General features: G+C 46.9%; 1 pseudogene; it reads left to right on the top strand.

The window, feature by feature from the left end:
- LOC142422866 (non-histone chromosomal protein HMG-14 pseudogene) lies at positions 1-26,721 on the top strand (annotated as a pseudogene).

Here is a 26,721-nt window from a genome sequence, read left to right as displayed (position 1 = left end):
ATGTCGATGGCGGTCAGGGAGGTTTGCCAGAGGATGTCTGTCCATGCTGCAAGTATAGCTGTGAAGGTGGTGGAGCAGACAGGGGGTGGAGGGGTGGAGGGGTGGGGGTGGGGGGTTGGTGGAGAAAGTCCTGACAACTTCTTAGATGATCAACCACCTCCAGGAAGTGAGTCCTTGGGCCTGGGGGCTCAGAGCCATGTCTCAGGGTTCACCAAGGTCACTGGCGTTACCTGAACCACAGAGACAGTACTTACATCCTGTTTTGGTGAGTAGCCACTGGGCTCTTTGAAGCCATCAGAGAGGCGACCTCGGCCTCTGCCTGTGCAGAGGGAAGAAGGATGATGAAAATGGAAGATACACGGGAATCATGAGTCCAGTGACCCATGGACCCTGGAACATCAGTCTCCACAGCCCTGAGACCGGAGAAGTAGATGGAGCCCAGCCACCACTACTGACTCCTCTCAAGGAGATCACATTAGGATGTCCTGGGTAGAGCAGGGATCTAGAACAAAACTCAAAAAATAAAAAGAAGAAGAAGAAGAAGAACCAAATCCAGTAGCGTCCAGTTCTCCCACCACTCCCCCAGGGGGTCCTTGCAGCTCTGGAGGTGCTGGGCAGAACAGCAGCAGCCAGGCAACGCAGCTTTGAGAAAACTCCCCCTGCTGTCCACAGGCAGAGCCCTCCGCACAGCTAAGATACCCCAAAAGGAGGTCAGCTCAGTCAAAGGGGCGGTGAAGGAAGAGCCCAAGAAGTTATCAGCAAGGTTGTCTGCGAAATCTGCTCCCACAGAAGTGGAGACGCCAATAAAGGCAGCAGGGAAGGATAAATCTTTGGGGGATGGGGGTGGGAATATGCAAGCAAAAGGGAAAAGGGGGAGCAAAGAGAAAACAGGCTGAAAGAGCCAACCAAGAAGCTAGAGAAGATGTACCTGCGGAAAACGGAGAAATGAAAAACAAGGAGGGTCCCGCCTCTGATGGAGCAGGAGGAAAAGAAGTCAAGTCTGATGAATGTTCATCTATAGTGTCTTATCAGTGGGCCCTGCTATTTTTTCAATCATTTTATTAGGGGCTCATACAACTCTTATCACTATCCATACATACATCAATTTTCTAAAGCATATTTGTACATTCTTTGCCTCATCATTCTCACAACATTTGCTCTCCACCTAAGCCCCCTGGCATCAGCTCCTCATTTTATCCCCTCCCTCCCGCTCCCCTCTCCCTCATGAACCCTTGATAATTTATAAATTATTATTTTGTCATACCTTACACTGTCCGATGTCTCCCTTCACCCACTTTTCTATTGTCGGTTCCCCAAGGAGGGATTTATATGTAGATCCTTGTAATCAGTTCCCCCTTTCAACCTCACTGTCCTGGTAGGCCATTCTCAACACTGGTCCTGAAGGGATCATTCACCCAGGGTTCCCTGTGCTTCCAGTTCCTATCTGTACCAGTGTACATCCGCTGATGTAGCCAGATTTGTAAGGTAGCATTGGGTTTATGATCATCGGGGGTGAGGGAGGAGGAAGCATTTAGGAACTAGATGAAAGCTGTATGTTTCATCACTGCTGCAGTGCTCCCTGACTGGCTCATCTCCTTCCCGTGACCTTCTGTAAGGGGATGTCCAATTTCGTACTGATGGGCTTTGGGTCTTCACTCCGCACTTCCCCTCATACACAATATGATTTTTTGTTCTTTGATGACTGATACTTGATCCCTTTGACACCTTGTGATCGCACAGGCTGGTGTGCTTCTTCCATGTGGACTTTGTTGCTTTTGAGTTGGTTGGCCGCTTGTTTACCTTCAAGGCTTTAAGACCCCAGACGCTATATCTTTTGATAACTGGGGACCATCAGCTTTCTTCACCACATTTGCTTATGCACCTGCTTTGCCTTCAGCGATTGTGTTGGGAAGGTGAGCATCATGGAATGCCAGGTTAATAGAACAAAGTGTTCTTGCATTGAGGGATTACTTGAGTGGAGGCCCAATGTCCATCAGCTACCTTAATACTAAACCTATACATATATGCACATAGATGTATTTCCCCATACATAAAATATTTACATATGTACTTGCCTTTATTTAGACCTCTATAAATGTTCTTTGCCTCCTAGCTCTTTCCTCGAGTTCCTTTTACTTTCCTCTTGTCCCACTTCCAGGTTCAGCCTTCATTTGGGTTTCAGTAATTCCTCTTGGTTACATTACCCTTGATCACGCCCTACCAGACTTCCTACACCCTTCTCACCTCTGATTTGAATCACTTGTTCCTTTGTCCCTGGGTTTGTTAACACCACTTCCTTTCCCCCTACCTCTCCTTATCCCATGTCCCCCCGGAACTGTCGTTCCCATTGTTTTCTCCTCCAGATTGTTCATCCAGCCTATCTTATTTTGACAGACCTGCAGAGATAATAGCATGCACAAAAACAAGACAGAGCAAAAACAAGCAACAAAACAAAACAAAACAACAACAACAAGCCAATGACAAAAAAGAAAACACAAGAAGAAAGAAAAGCTTGTAGTTAGTTCAAGGACAGTTTGTTGGCTTTGAGGAGTGTTTTCCAGTGCAGTCTGTTGGGGCACCGAGTCCTGGCCCCAAAGTCTATCTTTGGTTTTCCCTGGGGACTTCTTTGCTCTGTTCCCCTTCCAGTTCTGTTGCGTGTCCTTAATGTTGTGCCTGGGTGTGGTGGGATCAGATCGGGCAGAATTCCCACACTGTGTCTCCAGTGTTGTCCCCTGTAGGGCTATGGGTCAGTGAGCGATGTAGTTCCTCATAATGGGGCCGGCCATATGGTTTCTCTGTGGATTGGCTGCTCTGAGCGGGAATCTCGTCCTCAAGGCTTGGTGGGCCAAGATGTGTTCCACTCTCTCTTCCTCCTCTTTTGTTTGCTCCCATGTGTTCTGATCAGAGCTGCAGATTCAGTGCTGTCCTCTGAAATAAATTCTTCTGTGGGGAGGGCAGTGGGCCCTGTTATCTCCCTTCTTGTCCAATCTAGATGATGATTTTTTTATCAAGTGTTTTGTAAATGCAAAATTTTTAGTAGTCATGGAAACATTTTTAAGAAGGAGGAAATCCCACTTCCTTCCAATTTTTACAGTATGAAAGCTCAAAAAATGTGAAATATTTACTTTTTATAAATGTAAAATCAGAAAATAGTGAGATGTGTATGTGTGGAAGATTTGACTGTTTTGGGTGTCCAAGTAACATTCCATGGGATGGGGGAGTTCTTGTATTCCTACTACAAAACACACTTCATGGCAATTTGTAGTCCCTGCCATGGATTTGTTTGAGTTGAACATTTAACATTTTGTCCCCATGTTGTTGTTTGAGTAGCGTTGTATCTGGAAGCCATTCTGTCACCATGGCTCCCTGGTCAGCATGGTGTGCATCCTGAAATCCCTGTGGTTGTGGGGTTCAGTTTTCCTGATAACTTTGTTCTGTGCTGTGATGGGGGTGAATATCTGAGTGTGTGGTGTATGATATTGAATAGTAAGTTAGTGGGACTTAAGATGTAACGGTTTATTTACGTTTGAAGACAATAGTACTTGATAACCTCTAAAAAAATTTTGCCTCCAGATTCAAAGCTGAAAAGTCACTGGAATTTTGGCCCTGTCAGAGACTTGAAGTGATCACTGAACTGATCACTACATGGAGTGATCATTGAAGATTTGGGTGCTACATCGGGTGTGATGAAGAAATCAGATGATTATCAGCTCTCAGAAACAGTAGTATTTGGGGACTTAAAGGCATATTTTAAAACAAGCAACCATCTAAGTGAGGAGTCAGCTAAGTATTCGTTGAAGAAGCACACCAGTCATTGTGAAAAAATATTCTGAATAGTAAAATTCTTGGTCAGAGGTGAGGGATTGTATTGGATCTTAATTTTTGAGTTCTTGATTTTCAGAAAGTTATGAATGACAATGCAGATCTCCATTGGATTCTCTTGGTCCATTGAGCAGAGGTGTGAATACTCTTGAACCTAGACGGAGGGCATTGGAAAGTAGATAACAGCAGCTAGAATCAGGTTAACATTTAACACTGTACTATTCGTTTTCCATTTTGGATTATTTTTAATTTGTTCTAGTTTTTATTACATTCTGATTATATGTATTTATTGTTTTGGATTGAGGCTTTTCTTTGCTCTATCTTGTTGCTGATTTTTTTTAAAGGTAAAATCCAGGAGAGGTTAATCTGGAGGCAGTAACTAGATTAATCATTTCTTAGGGTTATGGCAGGGGAGGCTTTAGAGAAAGGAGGAACTAATCATAATGGGTAAAATAATGAAGAAAATGTTCTACAATTGATGGTTGCACAATTCTCTTACAATATATTCAAACCATTGAAATATATGGTGCACCAATTACATGTCAATAAAGCTATTTTTTAAAAAGAGATATTTGAAAACACTTGCACTGGCTTGACACATAAGGACTAAGAATCGGAGACAAAATCAGTGACCATCAACTCGAATATTCAGGTAAAAAAGGAAACACAGGTAGGCCAGCAGCAGTGCATCCATCCAATGGGAAGAAATGAACTATAGAGACAGCTACCACCACCCTGCTAAGTGAAAGCCCAGCCCCCAAGACAACGGAGTGTGTGATTCCTTGTTTGCAGCATTTGAGAAAGGTCAGATGACTGACAGAAAACAGATCCCTCATGCATGAGGTGGGGTGGAGGTGGAGTTGGCAACAGGGACTAGAGGGAACATCCTGAGAGGATCAGGGTCAGGACAGAGGGTGTAGTTATGTCTGCACACAAGCTTGTCAAACTCATAGATCTCTGCACTAAGATGGGTGAATTTCACCGAATGTGACTGGCTCGTCCTTCCATGAACCTGACCCCAGAAGAAGATGGAGGAAACGACAATTTGAGAAAATGAAAATGGAAACAACAAGCAAACATGGCTTTCTCATAACCCAAGGACAGCCGCTCTGCTCCATAGAGAGACCCCACTGGGTGTGACACTCAGCCTCAATGCCGACACCAGCACCCATCCACAATGCACCTGCCCATGCTTTGGTTCTGGGACATAGTCACCATTGAAGTTCTTTGTGTCCCTGGCTGTGAGTTGGCTGTTTCTCTGTAGGGAGAGGGACAAAGATGGCTCTGATAGGATCCCCTTTGCTGCCTGGTTCTCCTCTGTTCATCCTCAGGAAGACTTGGGGAAGGACCGGAGGGAGAATTTCTGAACCATAAGGAGGGGGCAAGGGTGACTCTGCTAGACGCTGGTCTCCAATCCAGAACATCTGTTATTTTCCAGGGTGAGCTTCTGGGTGACTCACAAGTGGGTCTCACGGGCTGACCCCTACATCCCTTGTCTGTTGTTTTCAAGTAATTAATTGCCACCTGTGGCCATGGTCCAAGAATCCCTGGTGGTATAGTGGTTACTTGATGGGCTGCTAAACTGAAAGGTCAGCAGTTTAAAATCATCAATGCCTCTGAGGGAAAGGCTTTCTCCTGACATGTTGATGACACACGAAATCCAGGAACAGGAGTGGGAATAGTGATACCAGAAGGGTAGAGGGGAGTGGAGAGGAAGGGAGAAAGGGGTACAGATTGCAACAATCGACACATAACTATACACCCCTCTCTAGGGGGAAGAACAACAGAAAACAAGGGGAAAGGGAGACAGCGGTAGGTGGAATATATGAAAATAATACATTATGACAAATGTAGGGCACTTCTGGGAAGATGGCACCTGAGCAACACGTATCAGAAGGACTGCAGAAATCAGCCCAGGAGAGTTACTGAGAGGGAAATTCAACACTGCTGGATCACAGGAGGAGCATCATAAAGATAAGTACGCACACATCCACAAGATTTTGAGGGGCTGGGCTTTTTGCTTACCACAGTGGAGGCTGGCTAGGGTTTGACCTTAGCCCCACCACTGTCTCAGCTGGAGTTGAGATCGTTTGGAGCTGGTGCAGGGACTTTATCTCAACACAGCCATGGTGGGGATTAAACCTTGCAGCGCCAGGTCAGGGATCAGGGCTCAACTATATTGTTACTTTTGTTCCCCTCTCTTTTCTCTATCACCTCTCCCCACAATCTCAGTGGGCTTAGTCTTTTTCTACCTCTCTGTCTGTTCGCCTTTCTCTCACATGCCACTGCCGACCACTCCTCTTAGCCTAGGGCATTTATGTTTGCAATCCACCCAGCTGAGAGCATTCCACCCTGTGCAGCATAGCCTGAGGTGGTGTAAATTCCGCCCTGCCCTCCACAGGGGATATTCTGCCCAACTTCCTCCTGGGGGAATTCCTGCCTCAGTGGCTGGGGGAACACCTATTTGTCCTCTGTGGTCCCACGTGACTGAGGGAACTTCCTCCCACCTACCTTAGTGCCTCACATGGCTTAAATCAGCTCAGCCAACACTCACCAACATTCCACGCTATGGCAGGAACCTCTGTCAAACCTCCAGTTATCTACCTTATCAGGGCATTTCTACCACCATTTGTGATAATCTACACCAAAGAAGGCAATGCACCAGCCTTCTGTGGAACTCCTCTTGCAGCAGGCACCCCACCCCCCGAACACACTCTGCATCACCCCAAGCAGCTGTGGGCCACACTATCATGGCTTCTTGTGAGATAACTCAGTACAGCACCACCCTCATGGATCCACAACAACCCAACCAGCGTCCCCTGAGAGGACCATCCAACTTTCCCTCCAAATAACAGAATACTAGTTCACTAGAGAAAGAGTGAAGCCCCAGGAGGATAAAGTGGTATGCCAATTCCATAGTGAAATTAGCTGTAGACAGTTTAAAGAAGCATTCCTACAAGTCTCCCAGAGAGAGCCAGAGCTTTTCGACTCCCTGGAAAATAGCACCTGGCTCCTCTAAAGAAACGCAACACAAACAGCAATCAATCCCAACCCCCTCAACAACAACAACAACAACAACAACAAAAATAGAAGCAAACACCAGTGGCAGAGATGTCCTGAACCTAACAATGTGTATAGAAGAAGCAGACATTGATCTGGCACAGAAAGAAATTTTCAGAATGCGCTTGGAGTCATACAGGATATGAGGAAAACAATGCAGAAAAAGGATGAAATGATAGAGAAGATAAAACCATACACCAATGGGAAATACAAAAGTTTGTGGATGAGATAACAAAATCCAGCAGCAGATTCATAGACTTCTCGATTCGACTGGAGGAAGCAGAGAACCACATCAGTGACCTAGAGGACAGCCAAGCAGACTTTAACAAGCACGGACAAAAATCTAATAAGGTCACGAGAGAAGCTGAAGGAAACCTAAGAGATATGTCTGATGCTATTTAGAGGAACAACATCAGAATAATTGAATTACCAGAGGAAGACACAAGATAGAAGTTATCTGCAAAAATAGTGAGAGAACGCTTGCAGGAAAACATCCCTGCTTAATGAATGAAGACCAGAAAACCATTCTGGAGGCTAAAAAAACACCAGCTAGCCTGAATCCCAAGAAGAAGTCACGAAGGCACATAATAGAGAAAAGAGAAAATCATGAGACCAGGTATGGAAAAACAATCAATCACATATAAAGATACCAAAATAAGAATATGCTCAGACCTATCAGCAGAACCTATGAAGAAGAGGAGGGAGTGGAGTAATATATTCCCAAAATGCAAGGAAAACAAGGCAAACCCAAGAATACTCTCCCCAGGAAAATTATCTCTCAAGACAGATGGAGAAATAAGAGTCATCTCAGACAACAAAAAACTCGAAGAATACGTTAGAAGAAACCCAGCCCTACAAAAGATCCTTGCCTACCCAGTATGGGCAGAAGAACAGCACTCACCAAGCATAAATAAGAGACTGCCACATAGAACAAAGTCACCCAATGGACAACAATGGGAAAAGACCCCAAGATAGCATTGGCTTAAGGGTGGAAAAAAGTAAAGAATTATACAAACACCCACACACATACACAACACACTGATAAGAAAGGGAGATAGGAAAACACTCAGCACAAAAGTTATAAGATGACGTCACTGAATCCACAGATGGAGATAATAACCCTGAATATCAATGGCCTGAACTCAGCCATTAAAAGACTGAGGCTAGCAGACTGGCTTAGTAAACACAACCCAGCGATCTGCTGCCTACAGGAAACACATATCAAGACTACAGACAAAAATAGGCTGAGAATCAAAGGCTGGAGAAAGGTATACCAAGCAAATAGCAATGAAAAAAAAAAGCAGGGGTTGTGTGTTAGACAGGGTTCTCAGAAGAAACAAACCCAGAATGCTAATAATTATATATTTATACATATACAACATAAGAAATAAACAGTTAATTAAATTGTAAATCAGTGCAAATGGCTCAGTGCAACTCAGCCTTGTGAGACAGTTGTCAGACAGTGAAGTCTTTCAAGTCTTGAGGGCCGCCGGGTAGTCCTCTGTAGAGCAATTCAGGCTTTCCGGGCAAAGGCAGAAAACAGCAAGGCAGGTCACCAACAGTCAGCCAGATGACAGGGTATGACAGTCCCCAGCTCAAGAGGTGTGCATTCCAATTACAGTGACACAGTCCACTGGATAGTTGTCCCACATATAGTGTAGCTTGAAAATTGAGGCCAAGAAAAACCCAGGCAGGCGCACACTGGTCCCATGATCAAAGAGCAAGAGACAAGAAAGGCGAGGCTCGCCAAGCCTTTTATCTCTCCACCCTTCAATTAATCCCACATGTGTTTGTTGGCCAGGTTGGCTCAATAAACTAACTACCTCAGGTTGCAATTTTAATCTCGGATAAAATTTACCTCAAAGTGCAAACCATAAAAAGAGATAAGGAGGCACACTATATAATGTTCAAGGAAACAGTAGGCAATGAACCGCTAAGCATTTTAAACATATATTCCCAAATGAGAGATCTGCTGAATGCATCAACCAAATACTACAAAAGATGAAAAAAGAAATCACAGCCTCAACAATGATAGTGGATCACTTCAATTCACCACTTTCTGAGAATGATAGATTACAGGGAAAGAAACTCAACAAGGAGGCTAGAGATGTGAACACCAAAATAAGCCATTTTGACCTGATAGATATTTACAGAGCTTTTCATCCAAATATAAAAAATTCACATTTTTTCAAGCATACATGGCACATATTCAAAGATAGACCACATGGTAGGGCATAAGGCAAATTTACATAAATGTAATTTTGATATCATACAGACCTCTCTCTTTGACCACTGTGCCATACGGATGAAAATCAACAAAAGGAAGATGAAGAAAGCAAGAACAAACAATTGGAGGATGAATAACTCTCTATTGCAAAAGGACTGCATACTGTCCCAGATCAGATGAAATTAGGAAATGTCTAGAACCGAGAATGAAAACACGATGTACCAAAACTCATGGGACACAGCAAAGGCAGTTATCAGAGGAAGTTGCCTTTAAAAAAATTTTTGTGTCTTAAAAATCATTTTATTGGGGCTCATATAACTCATCACAATGCATACATAAATCAATTATGTAAATCACATTTGCACATTTGTTGCACTCAACATTCTAAAAAAAAAATTGGTCTTCACTGAAGCCCTTGGCATCAACTCTTCATTTCCCCACCTCCCTTCCCACTCCCTGCTCCCTCAGGAAATCTTGATAATTTATAAATTATTATTTTGTCATATCTTACACTGTCTGACATCTCCCTTCACCAACTTTTCTGCTGTCCATCCTCCAGGGAGGAGGTTATATGTAGATCCTTGTAATCAGTTCCCCCTTTCCCCCCCATCCTCCCTCCACCCTCACGGTATTTCCACTTTCATCTCTGGTCCTGAAGGGATCATATGCCCTGGATTCCCTGTGATTCCAGTTCACATCAGTCCAATATACATCCTCTGGTCTAGCCAGATTTGTAAGTAGAATTGGGATCATGATAGTGGGGGAGTGGGGAGAAGGGGGAGTAAGCATTTAGGAACTAGAGGAAAGTTGTATGTTTCATCGTTGCTGCATTGTACCCTGACTGGCTTATCTCCTTCCCATGACCCTTCTCTATGGGGATGTACAGTTGCCAACAGATGAGTCTTGGATCCCCAATCTGCACTTCCCTCATTCACAATGATTTAAATTTTTTGTTTTTTGATGCTTGATACCTGATCCTTCGACATCATATGATCACACAGGCTGGTGTTCTTTTTTTTCACATGGGCTCTGTTACTCCTGAGCTAGATGGCTGCATGTTTATCATCAAGTTTTTAAGACCCCAGACCCTGCAGACCAATATCCCTAATGAACATCAATGCAAATATCATTAGCAAAATACTGGCCAATAGAATAAAAAAGCATATAAAACAAATAATTCACCATGACCAAGTGGGATTCATTCCAGGGATGCAGAGATGGTTCAACATACGGAAGACCAGTAGTATTATTCGCCACATTGACATGAAAAACTTTAAGAATCACATGATAATATCAATAGATGCAGAAAAATCATTCGATAGCATCCAACACCCATTCCTATTTAAGACACTCAAGAAGATAGAAATGGAAGGGAAATTCCTCAATATAATACAAGCTATATATGAAAATCCAACAGCCAACGTGGTAGTCAGTGGAAAAAAGTGGAACACAATCCCACTGAAAAAGGGGACCGGACAAGGATACCCCTCACCCCAGTCTTATTTATCATCGTACTGGAGGTTTTAGCTAACAACATAAGGCACAAGAAAGACATAAAAGGTATTCATCTTGGGAAGGAAGAGGTAAAACTATCGTTACACCCAGATGATATAATTTTACATATGGAAAATCCCAAAAGTTCCACAAGGGGAGTACTGGAAGTAATACAGGGCTATCGCAGAGTGGTAGGATACAAGATCATCAAAGAGAAGTCTATCAGACTGCTATACACATCGGATAAGACCACAGAAGAAGAAATAAAAAAGATGGTACCCTTCACAATACCCAAGCACAAATTGAAATATCTAGGGATATACCGACTAAAAGAACAAAAGATCTATATGAGAAAACTACAGAACACTATTACAAGAAACCAAGAGTGACCTTAACAAATGGAAGAATAGCCCGTGCTCATGGATTGGAAGACTCAATATAGTAAAGATGTCAGTTCTGCCCAAGGCACTATATAAGTTTAATGCAATCCTGATACAATCACCCTCATCATTCTTCAAAGAAATAGAAACCTGATTACCAACTTCATATAGAAGGGGAAGAAGCCCAGAATTAGAAGAGAACTCCAAGATGAAGGACAAGGTGGGAGGACTTGCTAGACCTGGCTTTAACACATCCACAGTTGTCAAAAACGCATGGTATTGGTCTAATGACAGATACTTAGACCAATGGAAAAGAACTGAAAACCCAGAAATAAAATCAACAGCATACAGACAACTGATCTTTGATAAGGGCCCCAAAAATAACCAATGGGAAGCAGATGCCCTCTTCAACAAGTTGTGCCGGAAAAAATTGATATCTGCAGAAAAATGAAGTGAGACCCTTTTCTCACTCCATTCACAAGAATAAACCCAAGGTGGCTCATAGACTTCGAGGTAAAATCCCAAACTATTAGGGCCATCAATGAGGGAACTGGGACCAACCTGAGAACTTTGGCACAGGGAACACATAGGCTATCAGAAATAGGGAAGGACACAAACACAGAGGAGGCACAAATTGACAAGTGGGATATACTGGAGATAAAACACCTGTGTACATTGAAAGAATTCACCTAGGGACAAATAAGAGAGTCCACAGACTGGGATGCAATGACACCTCAGACAAAGGCCTTATTACTAAAATCTACAATACTCTTCTAGCTTACAAAAAGAAAAAAAAAACCAATTGCCCAGTGAGGAGGTGGGCAAAGGACCTGAACAGAATTTTCACAGGGGCAGAAATCTGAATGGCCAATAAACATATGAGAAAATGTTCCTGATCATTAGCCATAAGAGAAATGCAAATTAAAACAACTATGAGATACCACCCTCAATGATATCACAATTCAAAAAATCAGAGAGCAACAAGTGTTGGAGGGGCTGTGGTGAGACAGGAACGCTCATCCACTGCTGGTGGAACTGTAGGTATGTAGAGCCACTATGGAAATCGGTTTGGCGATGTCTAAAAACAAATGGAAACTGAGCTACCATACAAGTCAGCAACCCCCCTACTGGGCATCTACCCAGATGAGGCAAGAGACAAATCATGACCAGATATCTGTTTTCTAATGTTCATCCCAGCACTGTTCACAACTGCAAGGAGTTGGAAACAACCCAAATTTCCATCAACTCACGTATGGACTAAAAAACTGTGGCACATACATACAATGGAGTCCTACACATCACTAAAAAGCAGTGAGGAATACATGAAGCACATCGCTGCAAGGGAAGAACTGGAGAAAATTATGCTAAGTGAAGTAATCCAAGCACAAAAGGACAAGTACAAGCTTTAACAAAATGCAAAAGGGGCCTCAGGAAAAAGCTACTTTATCCAAACATTCCTGGGGTGAGGTCCAGGTAGTATTCCTGAGGCCAGACCAAGTCCAGGGATACATATGGAAGCCAACTAAAAAGGAGTAGGGCTGGGGAGTGAAAAATGAAATTAGTAGTGAGGGAACAGGACACTAACCTTCCCAAGGGGAGGATATTGTTTATATCTCCCCAGGGACCAGACTTCAACCTGGTGTTCCAAAATGTTACTGCAACATACCAGCATGAAGTAGGAAAGCAATAGAAAGGTCTTGGGGGCTGGCCCCAAACGCAACTACATGGACAGCCCCCTTCTCCCCCATAAGAATTTACTTAGAGTATAGCACTGAAACTGTAGCTCAGGGAGAGGGACATGTCTGATCAGAGCACACAGGAGAAAATGAAGGGGGAGGAAGAGAGAGTGGAGCACATCGTGGCCCACCACCCCTTGAGGACAATATCCCCTTCCAGAGCAGCCAATCCACAAAGAAGACCATATGGCCAGCCCCACTAAGAGACATGATATCCCTCATTGACCCATAGCCCTAGAAGGGACAACACTGGATACACAGTGTGGGAATTGCCCGCAACCTGACCCCACCACATCGAGGCAAAACACTAAGGGTGTGCAACAGAACAGTAAGGGGAGCAGACCAACAAAGTCCCAAGGGAGTACCAAAAGTAGACTTTGGGGCCAACACATGGCACCCCATTATACTGTACAAGAAAACACTCCTAGAGGCCAACAAACAGACCATGAACTATTTATAGAATTTTCTTTCTTTTTGTTATTGGTTTGATGTTTTTGTTTTCTTTTCTTTTGTTGCTTGGTCTTCTCTGTCTAGTTTTTGTGCATGTTATTCTTTCCGCAGGTCTATCTAGATAAGATAGGCTGGATAAACAATCTGGCAGAGAAAACAACTGGACCGAAGGTTTTGGAGGGACATGGGAAAGGAGTGGGGGTGGGGGAAAGGAAGTGGTGTTAACAAACCCAGGGACAAGGGAACAACAAGTGATCCAAATCAGTGGTGAGGAGGATGGAGGAGGACTGGTAGGGCATGATTAAGGGTAATGTAACTGAGAAGAATTACTGAATTACAAATGAAGGTTGAGCATGATGTGGGACATGAAGAAAGTTAAAGGAAATACAGGAAAAAACTAGGAGGAAAAGGGCATTTATAGAGGTCTAAATAAAAGCATGTACATATGTAAATACATTTATATATGAGGATGGGGAAATAGATCTATGTGCATATATTTACAGCTTTAGTATTAAGGAAGCAGATGAACTTTGGGGCTCCATTCAAATACTCCCTTAATGCAAGAACATTTTGTTTTATTAAACTGGCTTGTTGTTTGTTGTGGGAGTGGCTCAGGGAAGCAGTAGGTGGCACCTTCCTGGTGTGTGCTTTGGAAATGGACAGTAGAGAGGGGCTTGGTAAATACCTGGGGTACAAGAAGTCAGCTGCTGTGGGAGAAATAGGAGAGCCCTGGGGCCTGAAAGATGTCCTGCAGGGGATGGATTGACTCAGTGTCCCTTGCTCACACTTGCTCCCAGGTCTCCCCCACTCCCACCTCCTCCACATTCAACCTGTGTCCTCAGGGCTCTGTCTGCAGAAGCTCTTTGAGGGAGGAACCTGGGCTCCAAGCTCTCCATTTTGGCTTAAAGAGGGACTGGATCTGTGACCTTGATCCCATCAGCGCTCAAGTTGGACCATGATGCATCCTGGGGTATTGTTGGTCTCCCAGGTTTCCAAGTGGACAGAGGGAAGAGATTGACATTTTAAAGCCAACTGTTTTGTGTCCCGTTGGGCCCCCCCTGAGCCCCACTTGTTGGAGCACTGGGTCACCCTCTCTCAGGCCCCCCTGGCCCTTCTCCACTGCCCACAGGACACCACCCAATGTGATACAGAAACTGCACTCTCCTGCATCAAAGTTCTGGGGTGACTGTGGGTCTCTCCTACCTTGGGGTGTCCAAGCTGGGAATGGTGCATTTGAAGGAGAAAAGGGGGTAAGAGGAGCTCCTTCTTGGTCCCTGAAAAGAATCTTCTCATCTACTCTGATCCTCAAGAACCCCAGACTGCTTCCCCCAGACCCACTGGCCAGTGTCCCCCATGATCCCATATCTGGGTTCCCCAGGCCACCTGGTCATGGGTGCTCCAGGTCCTATAGTTCTTCAAGCTTCTAGATTTGAAATCCTACTGGCTCAAAGGCTATTGGGGTCCCCAATCCCAAGGTCTTGATCAAGGATTGTAGCCTGCAGTATGGATTTCAACTCAATGTAAAGAAAAACAAAATCCTGACAAGTGGATCAATAGGTCACATGATCAATGGAGAAAAGGGTGATGTTGTCAGAGTCTTTCTCTAGTTCAGATCCACAAGCAGTGCTCAGGGAAGCAGCAGTCAAGAGATCCAAAGATGCACTGCATTAGACAAATCTGCTGCCCAAGACATCTGTAGAGGATGTGGCAGTTACATCATTTCATATCAACTTGATAAATAGAGTGAAGGAGTGGAGTCTAGTCTGTCAATCAGGTCATAGCATGGTGATTCCTCTTGTGGGCATGGCCTTCTCATGAGGATTCTGGGACTTCCTCGCTTCCTTCCTGGAGGGGGGTCACACTCTCTGCTTCACATTCCTTTTGACAAGCCACATGGAGCTACATTGATGGAGCCAGAACCCTGGAGATGGAGGAGCCACATGAAGACTTACCCCAGTGCTGAGATGTCCCCACCACGACTGGATCCACGAGACTTTCCACCCACTGGAATGTGATCTTACCTCATTTGGTGTCGTTGCATGTGTTGTGAGTCTGAAGATGAATTTATACACTGGTATTGGACATATGGGCTAATATCGGACCTTTGGGCTTGTTCTGGACTGTGCTGAACTGTTTGATATAAAGCTCTTTCTTATACATACAGGAGTGTCCCTCGATTTGCTTCTCTAGTCTACACGGACGCACACAGAGGGCTAAAGTGCACATGACCAAGCCATGGCATTTCAAATTGCCCCGTGTGCATGTGAAAGGTGGACATTGAATAAGGAAGAGCAGTCGGTGCCTTTGAATGGGGTGCTGGCAAAGAATATGGGAAGCACCGTGGACTGCAAAACGGACAAGCATGCCTGTCTTGCAGGCAGCACAACCAGAGTGCTCCTTAGAGGCAAGGACGGCAGGACTCAGCCTCATGGATTTTGGACATGCTGTCAGGACAGACTCATCCCTGGAGAAGGACCTCCTGTTTGATCAAGTGGGGGTCAGTGAAAAAGAGGAAGGCCCTTAAAGACACGGACGGACACAGCGGCTGCAACAATGGGCTCAAGTGTAGGAACAACAGTGAGGATGGCACAGGACCAGGCAGGGTTTCTTTCTGTCGTGCGTAGAGTTGCTATGGGTGGCGCGGACTCAGCGGCACCTCACAATAGCAGCAGCAGCAGCAGTCCCCAGGCCACAGATTCCCACCTCAGACTCCACCAGCATCGCACACGCAGGCATACTCTGTCCTTGCTGAGACTCACGAGTGCATGACGTTTAATGGAACACCCAACTCCAATGATCCAACAAATGAAATGTTCTCTGGATTCCCTCAAACATTCAAACTCACATTAGAATGTCTGATTCACAAAAGAGCCAAATTTGAAATAAAGAAAGGATCTGGCAAGGGTGAGGCTCGGGGGAGAGGGAGTAAGATAAGTGGGGGAGGAGTAAGCAGAACTGTCATACTTACAGTTGGGGACAATCACAGCTGTGGAATAAACATAGGAATCAGGTGATATGAAGCATTTTTCTTTTTAATCATATTATTAGGGGCTCATGCAACTCTTATTACAATCCATCCATGATTTCAAGCACAATTGTACATTTAAAATATCATTTTATTGGAGGCTTATACAACCCTTAGCACAACCTATACATGCATTCATTGTGTCAAGCACATTTGTACCTTTGTTGCCATCATCATTCTCAAAACATTTGCTTTCTACTTGAGCCCTTGGTATCAGCTGCTCATTTTCCCCTCCCTGCCTCATGAACCCTGGATAATTTATAGATTATTATTTTTTTTTCATGTATTTCACTGACCAATATCTCCCTTCACCATTTGGAAGGGGTTATATGTAGATCATTGTGTTGGTACTCCCTAGCTGTGCCCACCTTCACCTTCCCCTCCTGGTATTTCTACTCTCAATATTGGTCCTGCGGGGTTTATCTGTCCTGGATTCCCTGCGTTTCCAGCTCTCATCTGTGCCCGTGCACATGCTCTGGTCCAGTCAGAGACATCAAACCTTTGAACAGGGACAGCGCCTACAAGTTGACAATGAAGTAATATTCTCAAGTGGTGAAGAGAATGAGTTAGGATCCAAAACCTTCTCTCCTGGGGAGGTGCCATTCAAGGAATCTTTCCCAGCATGCCCGCCACCCACCTGGGGAGCAGGAGAGATGCATGCTGAAGACGCTGCAAGAGAAAGACTCAGGAGAGGAGACCAGTTATGTTGGTCAAGGTTGCTCTTACCTTTCAAAACAGATGCCCTCCAGGAGAGAGCAAAGAAAGAGAGACAGTAACTGAGAGTCCACAGTGTTGATGATCCTTACTGGGTGGACTTGGAGGGCAGGAGGCACCCAGAGTGTGAGAGGATGATGCCGTTCTTGTCTTACTGAGAGTACACGGAAATATCAATTCTAGAAGAGATGGAGAACAGTAGGAAGAGCGAGAGACAGTTGAAACATCAAATAAGCAAGCTTAATGCGATTCACTGCCTTAATGCGATTCATTGAAATATGAACGTTAGGAGAAGATATGCCAGGTGAAAACAAATATGAAAGGTGGATGTAAAAGACGAGTCCAGAGAGAGGCTGTATCCCAGGGAGAAGTGAAAGTGGAAAGAAAATGGATGGGAGAAGATGTTGAAGGCAGGTACGACCCAAAAGGTAGCACAGGTCATTACAAACAATTGTGAGAATTCAAACTTCTTCCTTAAAAGACATTCTCAACACACACACACACACACACACACACACAAGCATACACACTCATTCAGACATTCTTGGGGAAAAGAAATATAAGCCAGAAACACCGAGAAAATATTTTCATACATGAAGATCTTGCCTCTAGAATATGAAAGTAACACCCAAACTCCATGAGAAAATAATAATTCACTAAAAAGCAATGACAAGGACACAGCATGGGAATGAACACTTTTCAGAAGAAGCCACGTGGATGGCTCGTCAGAGCTCGGGAGAGCGTCCATTGTGATCGCTTATTAGGCAAATGCAGGTGGACAGGGGTGGGCATCTGTTGGAAGGGCATTCCATTGTGATCGCTTATTAGGCAAATGCAGGTGGACAGGGGTGGGCATCTGTTGGAAGGGCATTTTATTGAGAAGGAAGTATGCAGACATATTCCATGCTCGAGGGCGAGGAGATCCTACATTCCCACGATAACCCATACACACATATTTGCATTGACTCCACATATAATCACCATATCACCATGTCCCTGAACTAGAATAGTCAGATGAAAAAGGAAAATCAGGCAGGCCAGCAGCAGTGCATCCATCTCAAGGGAAGAAATGAACAATGGAGCCAGCCCTCCCCTCACAGGAAGGAATGTCACGTGTTTCACTATGTGAAGACCCAAGACCTCAAAGACCACCCTGTGTTTTCTTCTCCATGTGTGGCATCTAAAAAGGTCAGATGAAGGACAGAAAGCAGGTCCCCTGTGCCAGAGGCACGTGGAGTTGGAGTTGGCAACAGGGGGACGAAGGAATGTTCTAGAGAGAAGGAAATGTTCTAAGTCTTCACTGTAAGAGTGGTTACACTGTCATATGCATTTTTCAGAGCTCATTGACCTCCTCCCTAAAATGGGTTAATGTCACCAGGCGTGGTGAGTGCTTTGTCCAAACACTTGACCGCACAAGAAATTTACACAATACCGGAGAAAACAAAAATGGAAATAAACAAGCAAACACAAACCCGTGATTTAGGAATAGCAACTCTGTTCTGTACAAAGACCACACTCATTGTCACACCAGCCCTGGGGACCCAGTGTCCTTCCCGTCACCTGCACCCATGCATACTGCAGCTTGTCCCCCTGCCCAGGTTCTGGTTCTGAGTCATGAGAAGGCCACAGTTGGAGTCATGCTGCGGTGGCTGCTCCTGTGTAGGGATATGGAGACACCTGGAATGAGGGCTGATGAAATGTCCATCTTCCTTCCTGGGTCCCCTCTGTTCCTCCTCTGGAGTCTCTGGGGTGGGAGGAGAGACAGAGTCTCTGGTCCAGGTGTTGCAGGTTCAAATGAATGACAGCCACTAGAATGGCTGGATAGTTTAGAAGAGTCTTTATTGGTTACAAATGCATTGCTAGAATCTAAAAGCGATTCTTTGATTGCAGTCTCAAGTGGACACTTTAGTCCATCTTTACAGGCAAAAACTCATTTATCATTTCTCTAGGACTTAAGCAACCATGGACAGAAGCAGAGAGCAAAATTAATGTTACTTTTCTTTAGACTTAGTGAGCGTTACAGGTACAGCATTGATTATAACATCCTGGTTAATTAAATAAAACTAGTAGTGTCCTGGTTACAACATCAAAAAGAACAATATTATTAATTACAATGTAGAGATCTCGAGAACATCAGAGTACATTCTAGAATCAATCACTGGTGGGACTTTCTGAGATGGGAGGGAGAAGGAGGCAGGTCATTCAGCAAGATGGCGTCACAGTGGCTAGAGCTAGTGTATCTCACATGAAAATTACAGACTCCTGCTCCTCCAGACTCTGGGTTCCAGTCCTAGCATCTCCATCCTTTCCCAGGATGCGGTGAGTCCCTAGAAGGGGAACTAGGAAGGGGTCCCCACAGGCTGACCCCTCCACACTACACAGGTCCTCTACATGAAATCCGCACCATAAGACTTTTGATGATGCTGTTATTTTAACTTTCGACTATGAATTAGGAGAAACTACACAGAGCGAATCCTGAGCTTTCCATTCACAGTTCACACACATGTTGGTTAGCACACATGTTGTCATCCCCTTGATGTAACCTTCACGTGTCCCATTTGCTCCCGGTGTTTCCTGTCTCCATCCCTCCATTCCTCACCCTCTGACTGTGGTCACTGGGGGAGGATGCCCTTTGCATCTGAGATTGCTGATCCTTCCCAGGGGAGCGTGCCTTCCCACAGTTAATGTCCCCCTTATGCCCACAGCCATTGGGTCAATGCCAACCCATAGGGAACAGGTCTCGGCTTCTGACTCTGAATCTTCACAGGAAGAGACAGCCTCATCTTTCACCCGAAGTGCCCCCAACAGAACTGTCTATTGTTGGGGAGAGTTCATTTCCAGACCTGAAGGTGACTGCGGGCCAGGGTCTCTGGGTTCCCCCAGTCTCTCTCTGACTCCTAAGTTGGGGTCCACATGTTCCTCCCGCTCTATCCAAGAACACTCTAATGGGATTCTCACGGGATGGGGTAGGACTGAGCACTGCGGTTCCCCTGCTCTCAGGTCGTGGAGCCTGATGTCTGAGGGGCCCATTTACCTGTTGGGCTCATTGTCTCCATGCCTCCTCAGTGCCCATCACGCTTCTCTCCTGTGGGTAGGGGGCACCAATCGCTGCCCCACACACTCATCAAAGTGGGATATAGCGGGTTGTCTCTGTGGACTCCGGGATGTCAACGACCTCGGGGTCACTGAGACTGAGACCTTGGCATGGTTTATTTTCACAGCATCTTATTTTCTCTTGGGCCACACTTGTGTGGTCTCCCTACTGACACACCCAGTACTGCAATCTCTGCTCAGCTGGAGATTACATTTCAGGGTTCCTGTTAGACAAATAGCTCAACCTTCTACTCCCTGAAAGAGAAACCCCACCGTCTCCTATGCCCCACCCTAACCACTGCCTCCCTCTGACCACTTCCTTGCCTGGGAGGATAAAGGTGCTAGAACAGGGGTCCAGGACAGAGAGCTTCAGAGACCTGCTGAGGGGGGGTATCCTGTCTGCCCACACCTGCCCTCTCCCTCCCACACCCTGGGGTGGGGGCCTATCCTCTTGCAGATCCTTCCCTTCGAGCTGCAGATGCTATTGCTTACCTTCCTCTGCCTCCTAGTGAGTCCTGAGCCCTTCCAATCTCCCCTACCCATGAACCTGTACCTTTGTCTTAAGAGAAATCCTGGGGTGGGGACTCATTAAGTGTCTATCGATGACCCCTGCCTGCACTTGGAGAGGGTCTGAGCAGGAAGACTGAGATGAGCAGGTAGGGCTGGGTCCCTGATGACCCCTCATTCTCTCTCCCAAGTTCGAGGCCCAGAGACTAAGCATGTGGGTATGGTTGTTGGGTGGGGTGTCGGGCATGATGTTCCAGCTGGGCCATGTCCGCTGTAGGTCAGCTGTAGGTCCCTGATATGAGGGGCCAGTGGACATTCCTGGTGGAGGCTCCCTGATCCACTGACAATGGGTGCTGACTGCTGTGTTGTAAACGGAGTGACTCCCCTGCTATGACGTGGCTCCCTACATTGTTGGGGGCATAAGATGGGTGCTGTGGCATTTCCTGAGTGGACTGATCACAGAAAAGGCTACTGGAGTTCACCCCCTACCTCATGCACAGAGGGCCCCCAAAGCTGTGTGAACGGTGGTGTCTCTCAGCCTCTGGACAGCTTCTTATCTTCTCTCTGACAACCAGGGGTTGGGATTCTCTGTGTTTGGGTCTAAGTGGGACAAGTGAAGGTGGACAAGAGGAACATGCTGCAGGAGCTGGCGAGGTCATCCGCCACCCCATCTACTCTCCTGGATGTGACACAGGAGGGAGCAACATCGTATTCTCAACCTGGAGGCCTCGGTGATGCTCTCACACAGTTGGCCTGGTCACCCTCCCTCCTCCTGGCTCAGGCTGCTCACAGTGCCAGGTGCCGGGTGACTGCCAGGGGTGAAATAGAATTTGATGTTAAAGATGAGGAGCACGGGGGTCAGATGGGATGGGAGGTGACACTGAGGGACACCGTGGGTCCTGGCACAGCATTAAACAGTGTCACCTTCATGGTCTGAGAGGAGACATGAAAGGACAGAAGCTCTTCCTGAATGCGAACTCTGTCACTTGGTGTTACTGCCCCCTGCTGGAGGAGAACCATATTGCATCCCCCTCCACTGCCCTCTATTCGCTTTGAAGTTCAAGGGCGCTTGGTGGCTGACAGGAGAGGTTCTATGGTCTGTAAGCTCCAGGTCTCCCTCCCACAGTGCTTCCCATTCCCACTCACATTAGAAATCCAGTCCTGGGGGTCCTGGGGGAGTGGGAAGCCAATATGAGAGCCCCTCTCCCTGAGGACAGGGAGGTACCTGGTCCTTGGGGATTGGATTCCTGGTCAGAACCAGGCTGGGCTTAACCCAGTGACCCCTGTATTTATATGTATATATAATGACTTACCTCAAATTAATGGCTCATCCACGTGTATAGGCTGGCCAAGCCCCAACTCTATGGGTCAGATTTCTGGCTGGAGGCTTCTCCTGACTCACCTAGTAAGTCTCGATGAACCCCAAATCACCAGGTAAGAGAGCAGACTGCAAGCTCAGAGACTTAACACACAGCACAAAAAAGCCACGCACACAAAGAATCACTGCCATAAGTCAAGGCCAACTCACAGTGACCCTGTAGGACAGGGCAGAACTGCCCCTGTGGCTTTCTGAGACTGCAACTCTTTTTTTTTTAAATTTTAGTTTTATCAATCATTTTATTGGGGGCTCTTTCAGGTCTTATAACGATCCATACATTCATTGTGTCAAGCACACTTGTACATATGTTGCCATCATTCTTTTTAGAACATTTTCTTTCTCTTTGAGCCCTTGGTATCAGCTCCTCACTTTTCTCTTCCCTCTCCCACTCGGCCACCCTAATGAATCCTTGATAAATTATAAATTAATATCATTTTCATATTTTACACTATCTGGTGTCTCCCTTTACCTATGTTTCTGTTGTTCATCACTTTGTCGGGGGGTGGCTCTACGTTGATCATTGCTATTGGTTCCTCCTTTCTTCCCCCTCCTTCCCCATTCCCTCATGGTGTCGCTGCTCCCATTATTGTTCTAAGGGGTCTGTCTGTCCTGGATTCCATGTGCTGAGAACTCATCTGTACCAGTGTACATGCTCTGTCTAGCCTAATGTATAAGGTAGAACTGGGGTCCTGATTGGTGTGTAGGGGGGAAACATTAAAGAACTAGAGAAATGTTGTATGTTTTGTAGGTGCTACACTGTACACTGGCTGGCTTGTCCCTTCTTTGTGACTCTTCTGTGAGGAGATGTCCAAATGTCTACAGGTGGGCTTTGGGTCTCTACTCTTCCCCCCATCGTTTGCATCAATATGATTTTTTGTCTTGAGACTTATGATGCCTGATACCTGATCCTGTTGCTATCTCATAGTAACACAGGCTGGTGTGCTTCTTCCATGTTGGCTTTACTGCTTCTCTGCTAAATGGTCATTTGTTCAACTTCAAGCCTTTAAAGTCCCAGATGCGATATATTTTAATAGCCGGAACCATCAGCTTTCTTCATCACATTTACTTAAGCATCCATTTTGTCTTCAGTGATCGTGTCGGGGAGGTGAGCATCACAGAATTCCAGGTTATTAGAACCAAGTGTTCTTGCATTGAGGGAGTACTTGAGTAGAGGCCCAATGTCCATCTACTACCTTAATACTTAGCATATATGTACATAGAGCTCTGTTCCCATCACTACATATAAACATATTTACATATAAGTACCTATATTTAGACCTCGATAAATGTCCTTTGCCTCCTGGTTCTTTCCTTTATTTCCTTTTACTTTCCTCTTGTCCCACTATCATGTTTGTCCTTCATCTGGCTTTCAATAATTCTTTTGGTTACATTGCACTTGATCAATCCCCACCAGGCATTCTTTACCACCCTTATCATTGCTTTTACATCACTTGTTGTTCCCATGTCCCTGGGCTCTTTGGCTTCCCCTGGCCTTTCCCCCCTGCACCACCTCTCCCATGTCCAGCTAGAACTGTGGTTCCCATTGTTTTCTCCTTGGGATTGTGTATCTTGCCTACCTTATCTAGGTAGACATGAAAACAAACAAACAACAACAAAAGCCTGCAAATAGTTTCAGGTCTGTCTGTTGATCTTTATGAATGTTTTCCCGCTCAAGTCTGATGAGGTGCCAAGCCCTGCCTCTGAAGTCTATGTTGGGGAGTCCTTGGGGACTTCATTGATTTGCTACTCTTGCTGCTCTGTTGGCTCCCTTCGTGTTTAGTCTGTGTGTGTGTGTGTGTGTGTGTGTGTGTGTTTCCAGACTGGGTACAATTCCCGCACGGTGTCTCCAGAAACTGTAAATCATTAGAACAGTAGAAAGCCTTGTGTTTCTTTGGAGCAGTTGGTGGTTTTGCACTGTTGCCCTTGTGGTCACAGCCCCAGGCATAGCCACTCTGCCACTGGGGCTCCTGCACGGGCTGACAATCCAAGATTGACAGGCGAGATGGCAGGCTGCTGCCCCACAGGCTACAGAGGCAAATGAGAGCCCACATCTGCAGGTAACGGAGTGGGATGCTGCTGAGTCTCAGGAACAGGAGGTCAGAGGAAGACAGATCCAGAGGGAGAATATGCTGGGACCCTTTGCTAGGAAACTCATATTCATTCAGGGCCGGTCACAATCCTGAGGGGATTCCTACTCAGAAAATCGGCTGTGCACAGAAGGTCTCATCATGAAGGTGGTTGTAGCTTCCAGAAAGAAAGTGCCCCCAGCCCCCAGAGCCTGGCGTCAGCGGGTCCCTGAAGCAATTCAAAGGTGGACTGTATGGGACAGAGGCAGGCTGTCCAGACCACTCTCCAGGGCAGGGCTGGGGTTCCAGCTGCTGGGAGTGTTGTCAGGAGAGAGGGCACTGGCAGCTGCCACACCTCCAGCTCAGCCCCTTTCTGTCTAGTGATTCATTAGCCTGTGGTGGAGGAGGAGGTGGGACAGCAGGGAGGCCTGTATGTGCTCTAGATGGAGTCCCACCTCCTCGGCTCAGCTCTGCTTCCTCCCCCTCCTCGCCCAGATATTCATCCCTGGTCAAGACACTCATGCCACCCTTCACCCTTGCACCTGCCTCTAAAGAGTCCAGTCGGAAAAGAGATGGTGCCCCCTGTCTGGTGCGATGGTGTGCCATGGTGGGTGGGGTCTGTCAGGGACAGCGACAGAGTGAGGGTGGTGCTGTGTCCACTGTCCAGTGAGAGGGCGGCAGTGGGTCCTGCCCAGTCAGAGGGCGGCAGTGGGTCCTGTCCAGTCAGAGGGCGGCAGTGGGTCCTGTCCAGTCAGAGGGAGGCAGTGGGTCCTGTCCAGTCAGAGGGCAGCGTCCTCTATGCTGCATTGCTGAAGGCTCAGCTCAATGGGGGCCTGTTCTTGAGGCAGCCCTGTGCGGAGTGGCTGTCCTTCGTCTCTCCATCCTGCCAGTCTGCACCTAGGATTCTTGGGGCATCCTCTCAGCCTGTGTCCCTGGCTGTGTGGCTGCAGCTGAGGCAGAAAGCGGGGCAGTGGGAGAAGGCTGCTTGGTCAGGGGCTGGTAGGACCCAGGCGGAAGTTGGAAGGCACAGCCCAAGCTCCCTGGTATCTCTAGTGTTGAACACCCTCACCCCTCCAGGCTGCCTTGGCTGCACAAAGACACGCAGCCCCTCTTCTGCTGATGTCCCACCCGGGGGCCTGGCCCTTGCTTCCTGTGCCAGGGACAAAGGATGCTTAAAGTCTGTGACCGAGCCTGGCCCTCTAGTGCAGTGGTTTTTAGCCTTCCTAAGGCCACGGCCCTTTCATACAGTTCCTTATGTTGTGGTGACCCCCCCCCCAACCATAAAATTATTTTTGTTGCTCCTTCATCACTCTAATTTTGCTACTGTTATGAATCTGGTGACCCCTGTGAAAGGGTTGTTGGACACCCAAAAGGGTCTGGACCCACAGGTTGAGACCTGCTGCTCTAGCGTGTTCGTGCTGCCCACTGAAACCCGGGAGGTGGGGCCCCCTCCTCACCACGGCCCTCTCCGTCCTCTGCAGATGCTGTGGCTGCCACTACTGACCTTGTTCTGTGCAGAGGGCTCCCTGCTTCCCACCCCAGGTGAGCTATGACCCCTCCCAATGCTTTCTCTGTCCTTGGCCTCTGCCCCTGCCCCCAAGGACCTGCCCCCTGAGGTAGATGATTGTCCAGCCGCTGCTGAGCTCCAGGGAGTGGTGCCGCAGGATGCAGGGGGTGTCCCTGACAGCTCCCCGATCTGCCTCCTCAGCTCCTAGCCCAGGGACTGAGTTTGTTGGCACTGTCCAGGGGCCATGACACCCCACCCAAGAGGTGGCCCTGGCAGGTCAGCCTCCGAGAGTACAATCCAGAGCTTGGGATGTGACAGCACATGTGTGGGGGCTCCCTCGTCCCCCTCAGTGGGTGCTGACCACCGCCCACTCTCTCCTTCTGTGAGTGACTGCTTACTGTCTGTTCCTTTGACTGACTGGGTGGTAGGAAAGGTATGGGGTCATCAGGGCTGGGGGCAGTGGTTCAGGGTTCCCGGAAGCTCTGTGAGGGGCACATACTTCCCATATTGAGGAACCGTGGAGGGGCGGGGGCTGGCTCTGAGCTCTTTCTGCTGGGGGCCACACCCTTCTCCCCAGGGCAGAGCCAGAGTTGAGTGCCTATCATGTCTAGGTGGGGCAGCTGAAGTTCTATGACCATGACCAGCTGACCAATGGGACGGATATCGTCTGACATCCCCAATTCAACCTTAGTCTGTCATCTATGGGGGGCGCCGACGTGGCCCTCCTGAAGCTGGAGACCTCAATCATGCTGTCAGACTACGTGAGGCAGGTCACCCTCCCGCCCGCCTCACTGACTGTGTCTGCAGGGAACATATGCTGGGTGACCGGCTGGGGTGCTGTCCAGCGGGGAGGTCAGGGCCAGGGAAACCTGGGGACATGGGGGGAGGTAGGGACTCACCCTGAGCCTGTCACTTTCTCTGCAGAGCTTGGGACCCCTTTGTGGGGTCACGTCAGTTGGGACTTCTGTTTATAAGGTCACCCTGAGGCCCAGGCAATGGGTGTCTCCCCCCACGGCAAGGGAGGTCCTTACCATGCTTCCAAGCACTGAAGATGAGCATCCCCAAACTCTGGGGGACCCCAGGCTGCCCTCAGGGCCTACTGTGGGCTCACCCGACTCTTTTTCTGCAGTACACGTGCCCAGGCCCCAGACCTGCAGGAAGTGGAAATCCCCATCATGGGCAATGAAGACTGCAACTGTCACTACCTGAGGGGCTTCCCCTTGATGAAGACTGTCAAGGTCATCCAGGATGACATGCTTTGA

Source organism: Tenrec ecaudatus, chromosome 12 (genome assembly GCF_050624435.1).
Source record: "Tenrec ecaudatus isolate mTenEca1 chromosome 12, mTenEca1.hap1, whole genome shotgun sequence".
Classification (NCBI taxonomy): domain Eukaryota; kingdom Metazoa; phylum Chordata; class Mammalia; order Afrosoricida; family Tenrecidae; genus Tenrec; species Tenrec ecaudatus.
This window is presented reverse-complemented; position numbering and strand designations above follow the sequence as displayed.